We start from the raw sequence: 21,200 nt of genomic DNA on the forward strand, positions 1-21,200 counted from the left end.
TTTGTTTTTTATCTATTTTTTATATAGTAGTTAATATTTGCAACTCTCAAACTCCCAGTTTATCCCTTCCCATTTCCTTTCCCCCGTAACCATAAGTTTGTTTACTATGTCTGTGAGTCTGTTTCTGTTTTGTAGATAAGTTCATTAGTGTCTTCTTTTTTCTTTCTTTCTTTTTTTTTTTTTTTTTAGAGTCCACATATGAGTGATACCATATGGTATTTTCCTTTCTCTTTCTGGCTTACTTCACTCAGAATGATGATTTCCAGGTCCATCCATCTTTCTGCAAATAGCATTATTTTATTATTTTTTATGGATGAGTAGTATTCCATTGTATAAATATACCACAGGTTCTTTATCCAATTATCTGTTGATGGACATTTAAGTTGTTTCCATGTCTTGACTATTGTAAATAGTGCTACTGTTAATATTGGAGTACATGTGTCTTTTGAAATTAGAGTTCCCCCCAGATATATGCCCAGGAGTGGGATTGCCGAATCATATGGTAAGTCTATTTCATTCCTAAATTCCTTAGAGTTCTCTTTACTTCTTACTCTTCGCTACTTTAATCCCTTCTTATTGTTAATAATTTTTCATATTATACTTTCTCTGTCCAAATTGCCACAGAGATTCTCCCTCTTGATTGGATCCTGAGTGAAATGAGATGCAAATGTCCTCGGGGTAGAATTCACAAGAAAGTCAATGACAGTGTAGTGTAAAATAGTTTGTTTTGTTTTCTTGGCACCTACAGAGCAGTAACTGCCTTGGAGCTGAGAGAGGGGACAATAAGAAAAAAGACCCATCAAGGAATGATGTAAAAATCCTAATGACAAACTTTGCCTACTTCACAGTATTGCCATGGGCTGACTCTAGCTGTTAAGTGTTAATCTCTGTTTCAGTGCAAAACATCTTTGGTTCCCTAGGGTCAGCCTAACAGCACTAGAAATAGAATGAAAGCACGAGTTTTTCTGGGGAAACAGCAAGTATTGTACTTTGATAAGTTCAGTGCATTCCCCCCTTTTTTGTTTTGTTTCTTAATCACACATAAAAGTGTGTCACCATATAAAACAGAGAGGGGACAGCTCTGGACATTTTATTTCATTGAACAGAGCCGGGGTACTCCCTGGGTGTACATTAGCTCCTTCAGACAGGATATTATCACCTTCAGACTGCAAGGAAGACGTGAATCAAAACCATGAGGATTGTCAGACAATGAAATGGCTCAGTTAAGGAGAGGCTGGCATTGCCTTTCTCTGGCGATTGTTAAAAATAGGATGGCCGCTCATGTCCTTAGGATGGTGTATGTGTGATCTTGAGTAAAAGCGGGAGTAGGAACAAGACAACAACCAAGCTCCTTCCAAATTAAAAGAAAAAGAACAAAACTTTTTTTAATCAAAGTAATATACCTATATAATTTAAAAACCAAGTGATACAATTTAAAAAAACAAATTATTTAGAAAATCAACTGTCTTCTTTCTTACCTTCCTTTTCTCACTATCCACTGATTCCTGCTCCTCAATTCTCTTTGTGTTATGGGATAGATCTTTTTCATATTCCTTCATTATCATTTTAATGGGTCCATGGGAGCGAGCAGATAGAAACCCATGTGTGCAGTCCACCGTCTTGAAAAATCAGCCTTCCTCTCAACATTGACTCGGTTTTTTCTTAGGCAAGAATGTAAGAAACAGAACCAGTGCTCTGAAAATTCTCTTCTTACCAAGTCTAAATGCATATGTATGTGTATCATTTGTAATAATATATGTGTAATGGAAACATTACACATGTGATACTTCCATCTAGTCTACTCCTTTTGACTTTCTAAGTCTTTCTCTGTCCTATGGGCCACTTGAGTTCAGAACCCAGGCTTTGTTGTCCCCATCTACCTGGTGCTCTTTGGACAAACATTACCTTGAACATCTACATTTTAATTAAAATTTTCTACATAGGACAACTGTTACAATAACAATTGTAACATTATTATCAGGATAAAAACAACATTGCTAATAATGTAATGACTACAACCCCAAAGTGCTAGGTCCTGTGAAGGGAAGCACAAAGCAGCTGGAACCAAAGAGGCTGATGCGTGGCACCCTCACACCACGTCCTCCACTCTCCTGAGGCTGCTTATCCCCTCCCACGATCACACCCTCCTCTGCTGGGGCCTCCGCTGCATCTCCACCCCTCTGCCCTTTCTGACAGAAAAACAGAGGACTGGGCAGTGCATTGAAAGGAGAAATTAGGCTAAGCTGATCTTTATCCACCCACCACTAGTGACTCCACCTACACGTCGCGTCACCACCGCTGTTCTGCTCCGCAGCTGCTGCAAACACTGCAGAAGGCCCTGCCTGGCAGGCTCTGACAAGCTAAAGCTGGGGGGGGGGGCGCAGTAATTTTTTATTCTTATTTTTTATTGACATATAGTCAGTTTTCAATGGTAGTTTCAGGTGTACAGCTAAGCAATTCAGTTATGCATATACATACAGACATATGTATATTTTCAGTTTCTTTTCCATTACGGTTCATTACAAGAAATTGAATACAGTTCCCTGTGCTATACAGTAGGTCCTTGTTGTTTATTTTATATATAGTAATGTGTATCTGTTGATCCCAAATACCTGAAGCTGTGTTTTCATCAGTCGGGAGCACCACATTTAAGCTCCTTTACACGCATGGCCATAAGTCTACTATCTTTGTTTACTGACAGTTGTTTTAACGACAGCTAAATAGATAGCACTGGTGGAATGCACCTTTGTCTAGGTTGGTGTTAGTGACAGGGAAAGAGCTGGGACATCTACTCTGCAAAAAAAAAAAAAAAAAAGCCATCAAAACTCCTTAGCACATAATACATTTTAGCAATCAGAGCCAGAATCCAAAAGCATCATAAAGAAAGGCAAGTGAAAAAATGCTTATAATTGTCATATTTTAAATGCCTTGTTTCCTGCCAATCTTATTTCTGTTTCCAGAGAAGAGAAAGTTGCCCACTCTGCCAGCGCCTTTGTCAGCTGCCAGCTGTTACTTCCCTGGAAAAAGGGTCAGGAGGCTGCTGGTAGCTCATAACCAGCCAGAAGCTGCGTGGAAGAACCGTCCCTCGTGGGTTTTAGCTGCTGGCAGATTGTCAGCTGAGAGCTACAAGTTCTGGTTTGATAAAAGCCAGCTATAGAGATTTCAAACCTTCTTTTTTTTTTTTTTTTTCCATTTGTGCTCTGAAATTGTCGCGCACTCCAAATGGAACTCCACAAGCAAGCGGGCCTTTGTTCCCTTTGTTCTGCCTTGTTAGGCACCCGCAGTAGAGTCCTCCCTAGACAGTCAGGCTGCAGGGTGGCCAGTGGGGTGATGTGGGAGGAGAGGGGTTAGGCCCGAGAAGCTACACTGTGCCCGGTGGCCCATATGTGACCCTGGGTGAGGATGGACCCGGCAGAGACAGTTTCCTGAACGTCTGGTTGGGTTTTGTGACAGCTGGTGGGAGGGGAGGATGGGCCTGTAAGTTAGTCAGAATTTATTGACAGAAGCCCCCTGAAATGAAATGAGTCACCAGCTCCCTGGGCCAGGCATGAGATCCCAATCTTTAACTGTCTCAAGACTCACAAATGTTCCCAGAGGCCAGAAGTCAAGAATTCCCTTCTCTGAGACATGGTGTGGAACTCAGAGCTCGGTGGATTTCAGGGGGTCGGCAAGAGGCAGGGGGGCGGCAGGAATTCTGCGCGACGGTGTGCTTTAAATTCCGATGCTGAGGGGCTGTCATGTGCAATGCATCAACGATGAAAAAGAAACACCCAGCAGAAGCTGGCTTGGAGTGAAGGCGAATGCACAGTAAATTTCAACTGGGTAAATTAATCGCTCGCTGCTTGTTGTGAATATTAATCCCAGGGAGGGAGCTGGCTTCATCCCAATCAAAAGACAGGTGAAAACTGAAAACAGCAAAACATTTGGGATCTTTCAAAGGAAGGCTTACCCGTGAGCCAAATGGTGGTGCTGAGTCCCAAGAGGAAGCAGAATCTGCAAAACTACCCCTCCTGCTTCCAGGCACAGCTGTCTGGATTGCCAGCTCACCCCGCCCTTGGGCCTCATCTGTCCCCTCTGGGGCCCTTCAGGGACTTGTATGAGAAAGGCCTGGCCTGAGGCTATGGAAGATGCAAGAGCCAAGACTCCTAATTTGTTTGGTTTTTTTTTTTTCTTGGTAGTAAAATATACATAAAATTTACTGTTTTAGCCATTTCCAGTTCAGTGACATTAAGTGCATTCACAATACTCCGCAACCATCACCACTACCAATTTCCAGAATTTTTTTCACCATCCCAAACAGAAACTCTGCACCCATTAAACAATAGTTCCTCATTCTCCCCTCTCCCAGCCCCTAGTAACCTCTACTCTACTTTCTACCTCTATGAATTTGACTACACCTGGCATCTCATATAAGTGGACTCACGTGATATTTGTTCTTTTGCATCTGGCTTATTTCACTTCCCATGTTTCCAAGGTTCGTCTGTGCTGTAACGCGTATCCATACTTCATTCCTGTTTGAGGTTGGATAATACTGTGTTTTATGGATACACCAGGTTTTGTGGTTAACCTATGAAAGATGCACTACCATTTCAGTTCTGAGACAAGTCCTGTGTTTCCTCTTAGCTGAAGGTCTGGGGATAAGAGCCGGTATGACTAATGGATCACCCTCTGGGCTCCTCGGTCTGGCTCCTCTTCTGCATGCCCTGCCTTGTTCTCCTCCGCCATCATCTGCTTCGTGCAGGTCATCCACACCTGCATCAGGCCCTTATCACTAAGTCTCAGTCTTTCCCGATATAATAGGAAAGGAAAACAAATGATACCAAAAAATCACTGTAGGTACAAGTCTGAATTCTAGAGATGGAGGATGAGTAGGAGGCGGGGTAGGAAGCAGAAGAAAAATGGCTTGAAAAAAAAGAAAGAAAAATGGCTTGATTGTGTAGGAAAATACCTGTTTGGTTACGAAAGGTGAGCCTCCTGGCATCATCTAGAAGTGAAGTAATCTGCATAATGAGGTGGCAGGAATTAGAGGATTCCCCTCATTACCCAGAATAGGGTAAAAGGGATCAGAATAAGCTCCCCCAAAATGACTAAAGTCAGGACTTAAGGAGAAAAGTAACTCTGATGAAAACCTCTCCATGACAGGCAAAACTGAAGGTCCTCAGAATAACAGTACCTCCCTAGGGCCCTGTGCGTTAGACTCTTGCTAATTAAATTGTAGTCCACAGAACAGCAGCATCAGTAGCACCGGAGAGCTTATTGGAAATGCAGAATTCCAGGCCCTGCCCCAGACTTACTGAACCAGAATCTGTCATTTCAAAGATCCCCAGACAATTTATTTATATGTCCATCAAATTTTCATAAGGGATGTTTTAGAGCATTGGTCTCCAACTTTGGCTGTGCACTGGAACTACCTAAGAAACTTTTAAAAAATACAGCCCATCACCAGAACTCTCAGGTGATTCTAATATGTAGCAAAGTCTGAGAACTGCTGCCTTAGAGGGCTCCATTCTGGGCTTTCTCTGGCTGTGTCCCTGAGCTTGGGCATCCATGGGCGAGTGGTACGCTAATAAACAGGCTCTAGGGGAAAAAAAAATTGATTTGAGAGACTGAAGTATTTCTGAGTTTCCACTGTGTAAATATCCCCCCCATACCGTAGCAGACTTCAAACTACCAGGGTGATACCATAGAAAGTGGAGTTAGGAGGCAATGATTTGGCTCTCAAGAGCCTGTGCTGACGGCTCACCACTGCACGGGGCCAGTGGGGTGTGTCCACATTGAGTCTCTCCCCCTCTTCCAGAACCTTGGAATTCCCTGATCCTATGCAGGCCTATTCCTAAACGGAGTAGACATGAGCCAGAGTGTTCATAGACGAGGCTCTTGCGGGCAGGATGCAGCTGGTATTAGGAAGGGTGAGGCAGAGAGGGTGAGAGTCGGGGCTTCCCGTGTCCTTTCGCCCCTTCCCTGTAAATGTAGGAGTGGGTGTGCAGAGCAGTCATGCCCTATTTTGAGTTGCAGCCCTTTCCTGAGCTCCGTGGTGGTACATTGAGCCTCTGTTATCACCAAGCATCCCCATTCCCTAAGAACACGCTTAACATGCTGGTTTTGGCTTAGGTTTGCTTTGGGGAATCGAGAGAGAGACACTGCTCTTGTATTGGGTGAGGGAATGGGAGCAGGGGTCAGCACATGCTGGAGGCAAGAGGATCAAAAATTTAAGTGGGTATAACCAGGAGGGTGTAACTCAATCTCCACCACGCAGGAACTCTTGGAAATGCTGGGGAGGTACTGGACTTCCCACAGGATGTGGGAGATGGACATAAGTCATTTTATTTATTTGTTAAAGGAAGGATGATTTCTAAAGTCTGGAGGACTTAGGGCAAAGAGCCCAGAGCTTGGAGTTGGACTGCATGGGTTAAATTTCCAGCTCCACCACATACTAGCCTTGAGGCCTTGGGGAGTGGCTTAAATTTCCATTTCCTGCTCTGTGTCTATCTCATCAGCCCCAAGAGTGTGTCAGAGGAGCCAGCGTGCCCTCAGAAGGCAGGGAGTTGGCCAGATCTGGGCCAGGATAGGGTCAAGAAGGGCAAAGGGCCAGGTGGCAGTCATGCAGGAGGCCTGGAGGGGGAGCCAGTGAGACTGAACAGGCAGCAGCCCCTCTGGGAGAGGAGTCTCAGGGGAATATGGTACCCTGAAAGAGGGGTACTCAGAACGGATGAAGGGAAATGACTCATGAAAGGGGGTCAAAGACAAGCCTCACCTCCTTCCCATCTTGTTAGCACCAGCCTTCTGCCTCTCACCCAAACGTCAAGTAACGCTTCCTTTAAAATAATCAGTTTGCGAGGGCTTGAACCCCACCACTTGCTGGAAATCAAGCCTCTCAAAGGACCTAAGAGCTCCCCGGAATGCTGACATTTCCACCATGTGTGCATGTGTGTGTGCACGTGCATGTGTGTATTGTGTATGTACATGTGTGTATGTGTTATGCATATGTGTATGCGTGTCTGCACATGCATGTGTGTGTATTGCTTATGCGTGTGTGTGTGTGTGTGTGTATGAGGGAGAGAGCAGCTGTCCTGTGGGTTGACCTGGTCTCATGGCTTCAGCTTCCTTGTCAGCCTCAGTGACAGTCGGGAGCAGGCTCCTCTTTGCTGGTATGTTTCCAACTCAGAACTAGCCCATCTTCAGGGAGTCCTAGCCAGCAACTCCCTCCCTTAGACTAGCTTACCCTCCTCAGAGGACACACCCTCTCTCCTGGGTCCTGGCCCTACCCAGGAGGCCCTGAGAGGCAAAGGGCTTATTATCCCACTCTGGCCCACGGCCGCCTTAGTCCTCAAATCCTTTCTGTGGGTGAGGTCTTCTCAAGATGACTGATAATCTTCAAGGAAAATATCTCTTCTACCTAAAGCACTTGGGGAGAAAGGGGTTGAGATGCGCTTTTGGTGGGAATAGCCTCATAAGACAAATCAAATTCAAATAGAATCCTGTATAATATTACATACCTAGGATATAGTTTCTGGTGTTATCAGGGACCCAGACTTCTTTCCCCTTGTTTCTTCCCCATCCTTGGGGTGTTGCTGTCAACCTCAGGTCCTCAACAGCTCACGCCCATTACTAAATCCACGGTCTAGCCAATGAGAAGGGGAAGGCATGCCCCTTTGCTCGAAGGGCCTGACACTTCTCATATCTCTTTGATCAGAATTTAGTCCTCATGGCCCTCCCTAACTACAGGAAGGCTGGGTAACGAAGTCTTTATCTGGGGAGCCATTTGCCCAATGAAAGATTCTATTACTATGACAGAAGAAGAGAGTGGATCCTGGGGCCCACTCCCAGCCTCTGCTACAGACATCAACAACCTAGACTGCGCTGAGCTACACCAGGCTCAGTCCAGGCCCTTGAGAGTCTCCCAGAGAAGGTGAAAAACATGTCAGCTTGTTCTTCCAGGAGAGCCAACGTGAGCACTTAAGAGGGTCTTGCTGGTCACGCATTGTCACCATCTTCAGATAAAAGCAAGGTGCCCAGTGGGACAAAGGCTTTCTACAAAGAACAGAAAAGCCCCAAGTGGACCCGAGGCTCTGCCCTCACTGACGCGAAGACCCACAGGCTCTCCTCTACATCTAGACTCTCTCTTGAAGATAAAGAGGGAGAAATGCAAGAGTCAATAATTACCAGAGACCGAACTGAAAGACTGAATGACTCTCAGTGGCAAGCGTATGTTTTCTTCCCCCACTGTTGAGTAGAATGGGAGTTCATGAGAAGAGATAGAATAGCTATAGAAAAAAATGTTGTGGGGTCTTGGGGGTTTGGGGGTATAATCTAAAAGTAAAATCTCTGGCACACGTACACACAGTAAAATTTATTGGCCTACTATTTTTATGATGCAATTCTCAGAACATCTTTCTTACAGATAGCACCGCTGTCCCTGTGTACGCTTACTTCTGTATGCAATCTACCAACCAGGCAAAGCTGAAAGGGAAGATCTTTTAAATTAAAATAATACATAATTTTTCTCCTGCCAGGAAGGTGTGGACATCAAGGCAGCAAACTGAGAGAGCGAGGACAAGTCTGCCTGTACCTAAGCTTTCCAGTGGTCTGAGACGTGAGGTGGTCAGTCCGTCCCCAGAATGGAGTGCCGAGCAGAGCAGTCAAAAGCCCCCAGCAGGTATGTGGTTTGACCCTTGGTTTTTGCTCAACTGGATCCTCACATGTGGTTGGATTCTCTGATTTGCAGTGAATTCTCTAACATACAAGTCCACCCTTATTCAACTGTTAGCATAAGGATGTCTTACTGCTACACAGCAATTTTTTAATGTTATCTACTATTCTGTTGAGCTTTTTTTCCCTTACAGTATCGACTGATAACTGATTCTTGGTATACTAATTGAGTCACGCATTTATTTACTATTTATTATTATAATAGTAGCTAAAATTTATTAAGCACAATGCCAGACACTGCACATAGGTCATTTTATCTAGTCTTCATAACAATCTCACAGGGCTGCTGTGTAGTTATGCGGTTGGTGCCTGGCTGAGAAGGCAAAATCCACCCTAGTCCGCACCCACCAAGCTCTGTGCTGGGGGAGGGGCGTCATGCCCCCAGAGGAAAGGAGATGTTTTCTTTACACAAAGGCAGCAGCCAGAATCAGTGCATTTGGAGCCTCCATCATCAATGTAAAAGATACTGTACAACTTCAATGACCCAGGTTAAGAAACTGAGGTATGGTTTCATACCTAAGGTCACATAGCTGGCAGAAGGTGGACAAAGGACTAGTCCAGCAGCCAGACTTGCAGCCCAGGCTCTTAACCCAGATGTAATGGCTAATGTCTTGGTGTAACGTCTTTTCTACTCCCCTGGAATGCTCAGTCTTAGGTTGAGAGTGCCGGGAAGACAGGCACTCAGGTCCACGTAAGAGTCACCTTAGGTTCTGTACCACACGCTCTGTCAGGAGGGCAGGAAGTGCGTCTTGACCCTGAAGGAATGACCGCTCACATTCTTTGGGCAGAGGTCTCCGGCTGCCGCACCCAGCTGCTTTAGACTGGAATTTCACGAGGAGACAGGAAGAGAAGAGGCATCGAGCACTGCCAGGGAAATGATACCCTGAGGAAATCAACCCTCTAAGTTCTAAGACTTGCCCAGTTCTGATGACAAGCAAGAGTTTGGGGTTGTGAAGTCAGGCAGCCGAGTTTGCTCAATGGGAAAGGCTTAACAATAATTGTCCACCTCTCTCCGGGGCATCCACACCTTGCATCTTCATGGATCCTTGAAAGATCATTCTGTCCATAAACTAATCTCCCTTCTAACTTTGTGTCAAAAGTTTTCACCATTTAATGCATTTTTCTGGGTTCCAATTGTCCTCCCTGCCAGCACCACCCTCCAGTTCCTTCTTCCTTGCTCCCTGATGCCTGAAATTCCCTTAATATGGAACAAAGGCTTTCATTTCATACTGAGTGTTGAGGCTTAAAATGCAAGCACCCCTTAGAGAGGTAGCACAATGATTTAAATTCTCACCATGTAACTGAGGTATAAATGAGTGATCAGGTTTTTTCCTGAGAGCCTCTTTTGATGAAGGAAAGACAGAAGAAGGAATAAGGATACTAGAAAAAGTGGCGTTGGAGGAAAGGCAGTCTCGAGAGGGTAAAGGGCACAGAAAGGAGATGGATCTGTGTGGCTTCAGCACCTTCAGTGGGTCCTGGGCAGCATGACGCAGGGGAGAGGCGTGGCCGTCTTAGGGAGTCAGCTCGGGTTTGAAACCCAGCTGTGCAGCCCTGAAAAGCTACCTCACCTCTGTGCACCTTAACTCCCTTACCTGTAAAATGAGGGAAATAAAACCTACCCACCATGCAGACCTGCTTTGGGGATTGTTATTTTGATTGTGCTGAAATAACGTAACATAAAATTGACCATCTTAACCATTTTTAATCGTACAGCTTAGTGGCATTAAGTACATTCACATGGTTGTGTAACCATCACTATTTCCGGAACTCTTGCAAAACTGAAACTCTGCACCCGTTAAACAATAACTTCACATTTCTCCCTCTTCCCAGCCCTTGATAACCACTCTTCTAATTTCTGTCTCTATGAATTTCACTGCTTTAGGTACCTCATATAAGTGGAATCATGCAGTATTTGTCCTTTTATGCCTGGCTTATTTCATTTAGCATAATGTCCTCCAGGTTTGTCCATGTTACAGTACATGCCAGAATTCCCTTCCTTTTTAAAGGCTGATTAATATTCCATTGTATGTATAGACCACATTTCGTTTATCCCTTCAGCCATTGCTTCCACTTTGGCTATTGTGTATAATGCGGCTATGAACAAGGTGTACATGTTTCTCTTTAAGAGCCTGCTCTCTTTTCTTGAGAGTTTCTTTGAGACTCTCAATTCTGGGTATTGACCCAGAAGTGGCATTGTTGGATCACATGGTAATTCTATTTTTAATTTTTTGAGGAATCGCTATCCTGTTTCCCACAGAGCCTGCACCATGTTATAGTCCTAGCCACTGCACACAGGTTCCAGTTTCTCTACATTCCCCTGACACTTATATTCTTTTTTTAATAGTAACCATCCTAATTTTTAAATATAACCTGAATAAAGCTGCCCATGGGCACGTCCAAAAGTCATACAGTCAAGTACATCCAACTAGAGAAGATTTGGAGAATAAGGCAGGGTTATTTATCACAGACGTCCTTGAAGGGCATAGGGTCCCTCCTGTGCTCTCTCTGTCGCGCTGCTCCACAAAGGCCTTCGCTACCACACTGTGTCTCCTCCACCTCTCTGCGCGGCTCCTGCGAATTCCTCACCATCCCTTTCCAAGCACTCCTCTCTTATCTGACTTGCCCTGCTCTGTTTGGCCTCCATAGGAAGCAGAATTTGGTCTGTATCCACTTGTCTCTCTTGGAAAGCAGCTATCTGGAATTCTGGTAAATAAATTTCTCCACAGATAATGAAAATCACTTGGCACATGGTAGATACTCAACAAATGGTAGCTAATCTTCTAGAATCTTCTAGTGCCTACCTCATAGGGGTACTATGAACATTAAGTGAATAAATAAATGCACGCAAAGTTCTTAGAACACCGCTGGCACTTAATAAGCACTCTCTGAGGTCCACCGTTACTATTGTGGTGGTGGTTACGGGGAGCCTAGGTCATGAGGATCTAATCACTTTTTAGCAGGAGATGCTGCTGACAACTTTGGGTCCAGCTGACCAGGAAGCAAGTCACCTTGCCTTGGAGCAAAAAATCTTTGGCTTTTCCAGAGCTTTAAAGTGTTCCTCTTTAAGTATGCAAATATAAAGTGAACTGGCACCCACTGTCCTGGGGAAATGGAATGACAAGCTTTGGTAGCTTGACAAAAGCTGCTGTTCCCAACACACTTTTCTTTGTAGGGGGAGGAGATGAATAAACCTGTATGGGTTCTCAAGGAACCTCTTGAAAAGAAAAAGATTGAGAGGTAATCCTTTCCTTGTGGGAGTCTCTGTTACCAGGACCTCTTTGCTAGATGTGTGAGGTCCTGACTGAATCAGCTGATGGAACAGGGCACAGTTCCAGAGGGGACCTTACCGAGAAGGAAGGGCCACCTGGACCAGAGGGGCAAGGGACTGGGTCCAGGCACTCAGTGGGGGTGGGGAGGAGGGCCGGGATGGGTTCTGGCTTCTGCCTGGGTCTGGCAGCCCCTCTGGACTAGAAGCAGCCCATCAAAGCAGCGGAGAAATAGCAACTAGTGACTACAGCTTTGTCTAGTGCCTACTTGGTTCGGAACTGTCTGCATCTCCACATTTTTTGCTTCTGAAAGAGACACAAAAACATGTTGAGAATCTTTCAGTTTGCATGTCTGGCACCTAGCCCCCGTCTGGAATCAGGCAAGTGCTCGCTAAAGGTTCTGGGGCTGGAGTAGCCCGGAAGGGCAGGACTAGCCTACACGTTTCCTCTCTCCCTGCCTCTGTGCCAGCAGTGACGCCAGAACAGAGCTGAGGGGAGAGTTAGCCAACACTGGGGGCCCTTTGAATGAGGACCATTCTCAGGGAAATGCCGGGCTGGAGTGTTCTTCTCTTCCTCGTGGTGTGTCCTGGTTTCACTCTGCCCTCTCAGCACATGAAATCACAGCATTTAAAAATGGAAAACCAAGGTTGGTCCAAGGTATGAATCTTTTCCTTTTTCTTTTTCCCTTTCTTGTCATAGATTAATGCTGTAGAATGGAGGGTTCTGAGCATTAGCTCCAAATGGTTTGCTTTGGTTTTGTTTACAAAGGCGGGGAGAGCTGACCTTTATCTAATTATGCCTTTTGCAAGAATACTGAGCAACTCTGGAACCTGGCAAACACCAATCCTCCCCTCCTAGACTTTTTTAACTGGAGGGAGAGGACTGGCCCACATCTTGACTACTGTACCTCTTATGCACACAGCTGCCATCACCAAATAAACACAGCAGCACAGTCACTGGCACAGTCCCAGCCCCACACTTTTATTGCCTACACCTTTGTTTTTTCTCTCTCTCTCTTAAGCATTGTCAAGAGTTGCGCAAAGAAAGCAAATTACCTGTGCTCCACCCAAGCATATAGGAAGGACAGACTCCAGCAGGGCAACCAAGAAAGGGGAAGTAACATCCACCTAACAGCAAGACAGTTTGGAATCCTTCTCCGCGGACTAGCTGTGTGACCTTGGAGAAGTTACTCCATGTCTCTGAGCTTCAGATTCTTCAAAGGTAAAATAGGAATGATAGTAGCAAACGCATCTCACAGGCCTGTTTGGAGGATTACATGAGCTAACAAGTAGTAGATGGTAGGTCCTCCGTGAAGAATTCCTCTCCTGTGATGGCAGCTAAAAGGGTGTGTGTATTAACCTGAAAACACCAATGGAGACTCCTGGAGGCCGGAGGTGTTCATTTTCCTGAGAAAGGAAAGCTCCCTGACACTTCCCTGTCTTCCAAATTTCACTGTAACTGCCTCAAGCACGTTCAGACAGAAGTTTCTCGTGTTCAGATCTCCCTCTCCAAACAGTTTACATCCTCCAGCCACTTGTCGGTGGGGGCCCCAGCACGGGCTCCCAGGTAGGAACCATTAACTCATTCCCCCAAGTACTGCCTTTCTGCTGAGGTTAAGTGGAGACAGGAAGGAGGCCCAGCTACCAGCCACCAGCCACAAAAGGGAGCACTGCTGCCCTTCGTCTCTCTCTACAGGGCTCTTAGGCCCACATCTGGGGAAACAGCTGGTGGGAGAAATGGAAAAAAAAGTTCTTCTTGTTCTTCCTGATGGGTTGTATTCCAAAGGCAGTACTTGAGCGAAGTGTCTTCCAGGCTTCTCCCCATCCATTTAAGGGCATCGACGAGAAATGAAAAATATTTTCAGTCCGCCCTTTCTTTGCTCTCCCTCTCATTCCCTCCCCTTGTCATTCCTCTTCTCTTTTCCTAATTCTGACAGCTTTTTCAAGTATCCTGGTGCCAACTGCTCCACAAGGAAAATGCTATTTCCCCCTAAACTAAAAAAGATGATTATAATAATAATCATTTTGAGGCAGAAAGCTCAAGGACAAGGTAGTAAGTCCAATTTTTAAATCTTGTTTCTCTACAACAAATAAAGTACTACATCCTTGTTGTGGGAAAGGAATCCAACAACCCATATGTGTAAATGGGATAAAGCCCTCCATGCTCACCCACTCCCCTCAATCCCGTTCCCTGGAGGTGACCACCACTTAACGGTTTGGTATGCATTCTTCCAGACATCTCTGCATTTGGGGTCATTTGGCAGATATATGGTACTTGCCTACTGTGTTCTGGGCAGTTTGTTAGGTGTTAGGACCAGTGATGAATGAACATAAATCTATACATGTACATTGTGTATTTATCTGTCCTATCTATTGCCAAAAATAAGATCATGTTTCTCAATAAGTAATACCTCAGAGCCACTTTTCCATGTTAATATGTAGAAATAAATACATACATACATAAATATTTATGATTTTTAACAGCTGTATAATATTCCATTGTCAGGATATATATATATATATATATATATACCAAAATGTACACAACTCATACACACTGTTTTAAAAACAAGCTGCATTCCCTCTGCTGGCAGAATAAAGAGAAACCTGCTCCATATGAATCACTTGAACAGAAGCTAGCCTTCTGGAGAGGGATGCTCTGGAGCCTGTCTGCTGCACAAGGGTGGAGAGATGGCCAGCCTAATGGGCTGAACCTCAGGACTCAACAGGCAGGCAAAGCCAGCACCAGGAACCAGTGTACCTGCCCATCACCCAGCTGGGCACCCAGCTAGCCGGTGGGTAACTAAGTTCACACCCGGGTCCCTTTGACTCCAGAGCTCTGGCCACCACAGCTCCCATTGTAGTCTGCTGTCCTGGTCATTCTCTTTCCAGAGTCTCCTTTGGCAACAGGTTCTCTAGGCACTGATTAAACAAGGAGAAGGAAAGGCAAGGAAATGCAGCCAGAGGAGAACTGTGTGTGTGAGTTTTGTTAAAAGTAGTCACTTTCTTATGCCTGTGGATGGGGCAGAGTGCACGCGCACACCCACACACTCTTAGGGGATAGGCAGTGAGTCCTCCCTTTGTGATGGCAGCAAATGCTGTTGCTTTAAGCAGTTAAAGACAGTAAGAAGTTCTTGCTTCATATTCCCAGTTTCCTCCTCTGGAGCTGCTAATGAATAACCGATCTTAACACCCAAGTTCAGTCCCCTCCCGGCACCTTCTCAGGCCAGGCTGCTATGATCAGGCTGAGGTCTAGGGCAGTGGGGACATTCCTTAACAGTTACTTAGCTGGGTGGTGAAAAAAAAAAATGCAGCCTAATTGGCCAGTGGCCTTTCCTAGTGAATGAAGGAGGTTTCTGTTTTAAGAAATAAAGTGACTTCTCAGCGGCTGTTGATTCACTGCCCACAGGGAGATTTTTGAGCCGAGGCTTCCTAGCCTCGGTAGAAATTTGCATACAACTTCCACTTCCTGCTTCAGAGCCTGTTCCACGCCTTACCTGGGCCTGGAGAGGGTGGAGAGAGGCCGGAGCAACCCAAGGTGGAGTGACAGAGAAGGAGAGAGCGTAACCACCCCGTGTCCTGGTCTGTCTGTCCGTGGTGGCTCTAAGGTAAGTCGTACAGAGTCGGTGCCTGCCTAGCCTTACTTCTTAACCTCTGACCCATTTTCCAAAACACTGTTTTCTTCTTTACTCAAATGTGCTGCCTTTCCTCCACCTTCATCTTCCCACCTTTCATTTGTTCGTGTACAGAGAGACCAGCTTGGGCTGAGAAAATGACAGTTACGTTTCTGTTGGGAGAAAGTGTGGCGGTTTAGTATTTCAGCCGGGAGGATCGATAGATTAACTCTTTGAGGAGTGGGGACACACATCCCCCACCCCTCACCCCCGTGTGCTTCCGAGCCGCCTGGGAACCATTTGTTGGCGTACTTAGTGTCCCCACAAGTTTTGATTAAAAGGACAAGCCCCACTTCTCCAGGAGGAAGTGGGGGATGGCAAAGATTAAGGAATTGGTTTCCGGCCCCGGGACACGTCAGTGGCAGAGATGGAAGGAGAACTCCCAAGTTTTCTTGATCCCTGTTTCACTCAGGGAAAAAAAAGCAACACCACAATCTTGGGCCAGGAAGTTCAGCCCTGCTCTGTGCTGGCTGTGAGCCGCCTTCTCAGCCCTCCTCCCACCGCCCTCCGCCCTCCCAAACAACCCACACCTTTTTCTGGCACAGATGGTAGGCAGCCTTCACGGAAAAGAAGGGGAGAAGTGCTATTATTTAATCTTAGAAGCTAATCAGCTTCCTGTGTCTTTCAAGTTCAACATGGTCTCTTAGCATAGGGGGATATTTTTAAATGAACGAGGGTGGAGGGAGTGACCAAATAAATAATAAAAAAAGAGGACAAGAAACTTGGTTTCAAGTTCTCACTCCACCCCTTGCTGTGATTCTGTGACGTAGGCAGTTCACTTTGGTTTCACGAGGCCTGGATTTCTTCATCACCAACATGTGGGTGGGGGCCGTGAACTAAGAAGATTTTGTCTAAATTCCCTTCTAACTAAATAAGGCTAGGTGATGGGAATTCCAGAGGGGTAGCCATAGTGGGTGGTCTTTAGAAGATGTGTTTTGTTTACTGATTATTTAAATATATTAATTTTACCTCTGGCTACTAGATGGTTAGTACCTGGAGGAAAAGGACTTGCTTCTTAATCCTTTCCACCACCTAGCACTCCGTATAATAACAAACAGCTCTTAGCTCAAGCTCCTTCCATAAATACTCCGATTTCCATTTTGCTCATCTGCTGTCAAGACAAAAGGTAAAGCAATGGTCTGGGTGAAAGGCTGGGGGCGCGGGGAGGGCAGTGTTGGGCAGCCGTGTGGCTCTGTGGGAGGGCTGCCTGGAATTTAGGCATTATTATTGGCTCTAGCTAAACAGGAGAAAACAGAGGGTTTCTTGAATCAGTTTATATCCCAGTTGGGTTCCCCAGGAAGAACGGGCCTGTGCACTTATCCACAGAGTCAAGGCAGGCCAGATTGCTGGCAGACAAGCCTGGCTCCAGAAAGCTGTTTTACTGACTTAGCTGGAGCTGGAAACCACTGCTTGGCTAGACCCGTCACTGTCTGTGGGGCCTTTAATGGGAGGTGAGAGGAAGCTGTAAAGCACATCCTGATACCATGTAAGGGTAAGGACTAGGATTAATGACACATTAATAGATGGCGGACACACAGAATCCAGAATCCTTAACCTTTTCCAAACCATTACTTTTTAAAAAGTTGTTGTTTCTTTTGAGCCATTCCTCTCCCTCAGTCCAGTTCAAACAGACCCTGGCTGAGTGCGATGGGCTGACTCAGGGCTTTCAGTATTGCTAAGGTGTTTCTGTGGAATATCAAGGTGCTGGGATGGTCATGTTTTTAAATGGCGCTCTCTCTCACCCTGGCATGAGACGATAGGAATTTCAAGAGGTTTCACCTGTGATGAGTTACTGATTTCAATTCTCCAATAACACGCACATTATCTGAAGGCAGGCTAACTGTTGTTGGCTGCCGGCCTAGCTTTGATCCAGAAAGGCCACCCACAGTCATTCTTCACCTGGGATTGCTAGGTCACCCAGACATTCCACGATGGAGTGTCAGGAGATAGATGCCCTTGCCCTGCTCGTTGCCGGGGATGAGCTACCTGGGAGTGAAGTCTGGGCTGTGAACCACTGTGTTAGGGAGAAGACCCTTAATGCGAGGATGCTCACCTTTGGAGGGTGCAAAGATGGAACATATGTAAGCCTGCTTCTCTCAGGATTAAGGAGTTAGTGACTTGCAAATGCTCCTGGAAATAAGAAGAGAAGGCAGTTACATTTGCAGGAATTCTTTGAAAGGCACTTGGAAAGATCGATTATGCGGGTGGTTTGTCTAAATTAAATCTATGTCTTGAAGAATCAAAATCTCGGAAATTTGAATCATTTTTCTGCTACAGGCAATTTTAGATTTAGCCCTTAAAAACACACATGAATTGCAGGCAACTGCTGCAGGAAAAAAAAAAGAGCACAGATGCAGCACATTAAACTTTAAATTCCTTTCAGATCCAACGAAATGACCCCTAATGTTTGATCACATTTCCTTATCAAAACAATCCTGCCATCCCTCCGTGAGAAAGCATCTGAGGATTAGAATCAAGAAGCTCTCCCCGCTCCACCCCCACCCTGGGCCTCTCCTGTTTCTTCCTAGTGCATTGTCACCAAGATATTTTTAGCTCAAGAAACCCAGGCTGTCCTTCTCCCTCCGACGTTCGCATTCTTTGTGCCTAGTGCCCGACATACCTCCTACTCGCCCGTGTGTGCATGGATGCCCGAGCGCTCAGCTCATTTGTTCTGTGCCTCTGTGTCAGTGTGTGTGTACGTGTGTATGTGAGCACAGATGTGTACACAGGGCTTCCCAGAGACTGAAGGTTTTAAAGTGGCTGAGGGAGGAAGGTGGGCTCTCATCCCCCTCGTGACCCACAGAGCTGTGCCCGCTTGGCACAGTTCCCTGAGAAGGCAGCTGAAACCCAGCTATTTGGATTGCTGGGAGCCACCACCCCCACCGCCCGCGTGACCGCCGTCCTTCCACCCTGAAGACCCAGGCTGGCTGGGGTCTTCGCAGCTCCCTCAGCCATGAGGGAAGCTTGGCTCTTCCCTGCCTCTCTGTGTTCCTGCATGCTTGGTTCCAGTGTTTTTCCTTCTTCCTCTCCTCGGCAGGGTCCCCAGGTCTCCTTCCCACCTCTGATCTCTCTTTCTCTTCCGATTTGCCTTCCCAGACTCTTCCCAGCTCGCCAGCTCACCTTTAACACTCTTGCCTTTTGTCTGTATTTGTTCTTCCTCTTTCTTGCTGAGTGCCCCTTCTCAGATCCAGCAATACGTGACAATCACAGTTTAAGTAACCCTCCCTCCTATGCCAATAAAGGACACATTTTTAAAATTTTCCTTCAAGGTTTCCCACTTTCCTTGCCTCTCTCCTTTTCCATTTTCCTTCCCTCCTTTCTATCCCTTCTTCTTCCTTTCCTGACTTTTTCTTTCTGCCCCTTCTCCTTCACTCTGGGGTCTGGAATGAATTAAGAATCACAAATGTGAGCTTACAGAAACCTTATCTGAAACAAAACAAACAGACAAAAGAACCTAGGGGCTGGTTTGAGGTTGCTCCCTAAATGTTTTTTTTACCGACTTCCCACATGGTGGAGTAAGTCCGTTCCCGTTAGTCCATCATCTAGTTGAGCAGCTCAGAGGAGTTTCCAGAACGAACTTCTGCAAATCAGGTCAGGTCACGCTGCACTGCCTTCAGCCTGCTGTGAGCTGTACTGTGCAGGGTATGAACAAGGGCCAGTAAATGTTCCCTTGTCTCTAGGGCTCACCACTGCTTCCAATCCTCTGGCAAACCAAATGGAAGAACTTCTGTGTCTGGGAAATTCTGCAAGTAAACTTGGAAATATTTATTCACTGGAATTTGAACCTAAGCCACACATTTCACTCAAAACCAACTTCCACTAAGCAAACTGAGGTTGGGAAATTTTGCATGCATTTGGGCAGTAAACAAGAACTTTAATGAGTTTAAAGATTTTTTTTTAAATCCAGGACTATTAGACACTTATTTTAAAAATTTCTCCCTAGGCAGTGAAGTAAGACCTTGAGAATCTGTAATTGCAAGTATCTGATCCAAATTGAGTCTGAGGATCTTCCTAGCTGTAAATTTATATATTTACTATGTCCACCTGAAACGATCATGCTGCGTGTCTCTAGAACTCTTCAACCCTATTGTCGACCCAAAGATTGCTTTAAAAAAATCCAAGCAGTTGGTAAGAGCAAGCTTTGATTATTTAGGAGCTGGTAATGTGGTTTATTAATTACTCAGGCTGCTCACTCCTGCCGGTCCTCTGTTTCTTGCTATGCTATTTGTCTTCTTCCAGGGACATAACACCTTCATTAAATCCCATCCGTCCTTGCCTCAGAGGCGTCCCCTGGAATCTACCCGTCTCCAGATGCATCACCATTCATCATCACCCTTTGTTTGTGCTCTGTCAACAAGTTTTCAATTTATTTTGAATTCAGTTTATGATTAAAATTTAATGAGATCCAATCAAGTGCTTTTCTCAAATCAAGATGCCTCTGCGGTCTCATCCATATCCTCTATTGTAGTGGCATGAAGAAAAGCCATCACAGGTTTCCAGCCTGGCCATTCTTTATGAAACGCAGGTGGCATGTGGCCACGCCTCCTTAGCTTCAAGGTGAATGGTTCCAAAACCTGTTTATTCCAGAAGCTTCTAGGAGTTACTCAGCGACCCCATCCCCCCTCTCCTCCCCCCAAGTCGCTGTACAAGTCAGTGCTCCCAGCCGAGGTACACATGGTTCAGGGCACAGGCTCTGGTGCCGAACTACTTGGATTTGAACCCCAGCTATGCTGCTTGCTGGTCCTGTGACCTTGGGAAAGTTACTTAACCTCCCTGTGTTCAGTTTCCCCATTCGTAAATTGGGGCTGACAACAGTACCTACAAATAGGGTGACTGCAAGGATGAGTTAATGCACATAAAACCCTGGGAACAATATTTGACATAATTGTTCAAAAAATTAATAACAATTATTGCTAACAAAGGGTAAGGTTTCTTAAGTATATCCATTTTGTAAGGTTTATATTGATTTATCAGCATAATCTAAGTCAGAGGTTGATAAACTACAACCCTTGGGCCAAAGGTGGCCTATGGTCTGTTTCTGCACTTGCCTCTTGCTAAGAATTCATGTTTTTAAAGGGTTGTTTAAAAACAGACAAATTAACTGAAAAGCAGAGGATGAGACAGTGGCAATATGTGGTCTACCGAGTGTGAATTATCTGGTTCTTTACAGAAGAAGTTTGCCTAATCCATGTGGTTTAATGGAAGGAGTCAGGAGATCTACAGGTTAGATTTGGCTGTGACTTTGGAAAGCAACTCAATGTGCCTACGATTCTGTACAACAGGAGTGGTAGAGTGATACCACGTACCCTGCCCGTGACCCAGCTTGTTTGGGGGGCCAAATGGGATGATGTGTATGGAATCTGCTGGAAATACACACATTGGTTAAAAAGATATGGTCTCCATATATTAGGTTCATATAATAGTTTTAGCATCCAGGTATGAAACAGTGAACATGGTCTAGAAAAACAGTTCCAAAGCCAAATCTCTTGCCGTTGTAAAAATAATAACAAAAGATCCTTTGTATTTTGAGAGCTAGGCCCTACAGTCAACAC

General features: G+C 45.5%; 1 protein-coding gene and 1 long non-coding RNA gene across 9 annotated transcripts in view; one reads left to right on the forward strand and one right to left on the reverse strand.

The window, feature by feature from the left end:
* Window positions 1-1,359: 1,359 nt before the first annotated feature.
* On the reverse strand, window positions 1,360-19,868 carry LOC123619758 (uncharacterized). Of its 4 annotated transcripts, none has more exons than XR_012508666.1 (4): window positions 19,145-19,868; window positions 17,702-17,778; window positions 4,424-4,511; window positions 1,360-2,788 (listed from the first exon to the last, which is right to left on the reverse strand). It is a non-coding gene; the product is annotated as an uncharacterized LOC123619758 (long non-coding RNA). The 4 variants fall into 4 exon arrangements; XR_012508663.1 differs by having other exon boundaries at window positions 1,360-2,793; XR_012508665.1 differs by lacking the exon at window positions 19,145-19,868 and adding an exon at window positions 18,769-18,878 and having other exon boundaries at window positions 1,360-2,793.
* TRAF3IP2 (TRAF3 interacting protein 2) overlaps window positions 14,852-21,200 on the forward strand; it is a 40,032-nt gene continuing 33,683 nt past the window's right edge. For 2 of the 5 annotated variants that reach the window (XR_006728407.2, XM_074368479.1), the window contains exon 1: window positions 14,852-15,582. The gene's annotated coding sequence lies outside the window, so the exon portion shown is untranslated. Of the gene's footprint in view, window positions 15,583-16,284; window positions 16,775-21,200 lie in introns of those variants that run through there. The other 3 variants (XM_010965431.3, XM_074368478.1, XM_045524413.2) reach the window with 3 other exon arrangements.

This window comes from Camelus bactrianus, chromosome 8 (assembly GCF_048773025.1).
Source record: "Camelus bactrianus isolate YW-2024 breed Bactrian camel chromosome 8, ASM4877302v1, whole genome shotgun sequence".
Lineage (NCBI taxonomy): Eukaryota > Metazoa > Chordata > Mammalia > Artiodactyla > Camelidae > Camelus > Camelus bactrianus.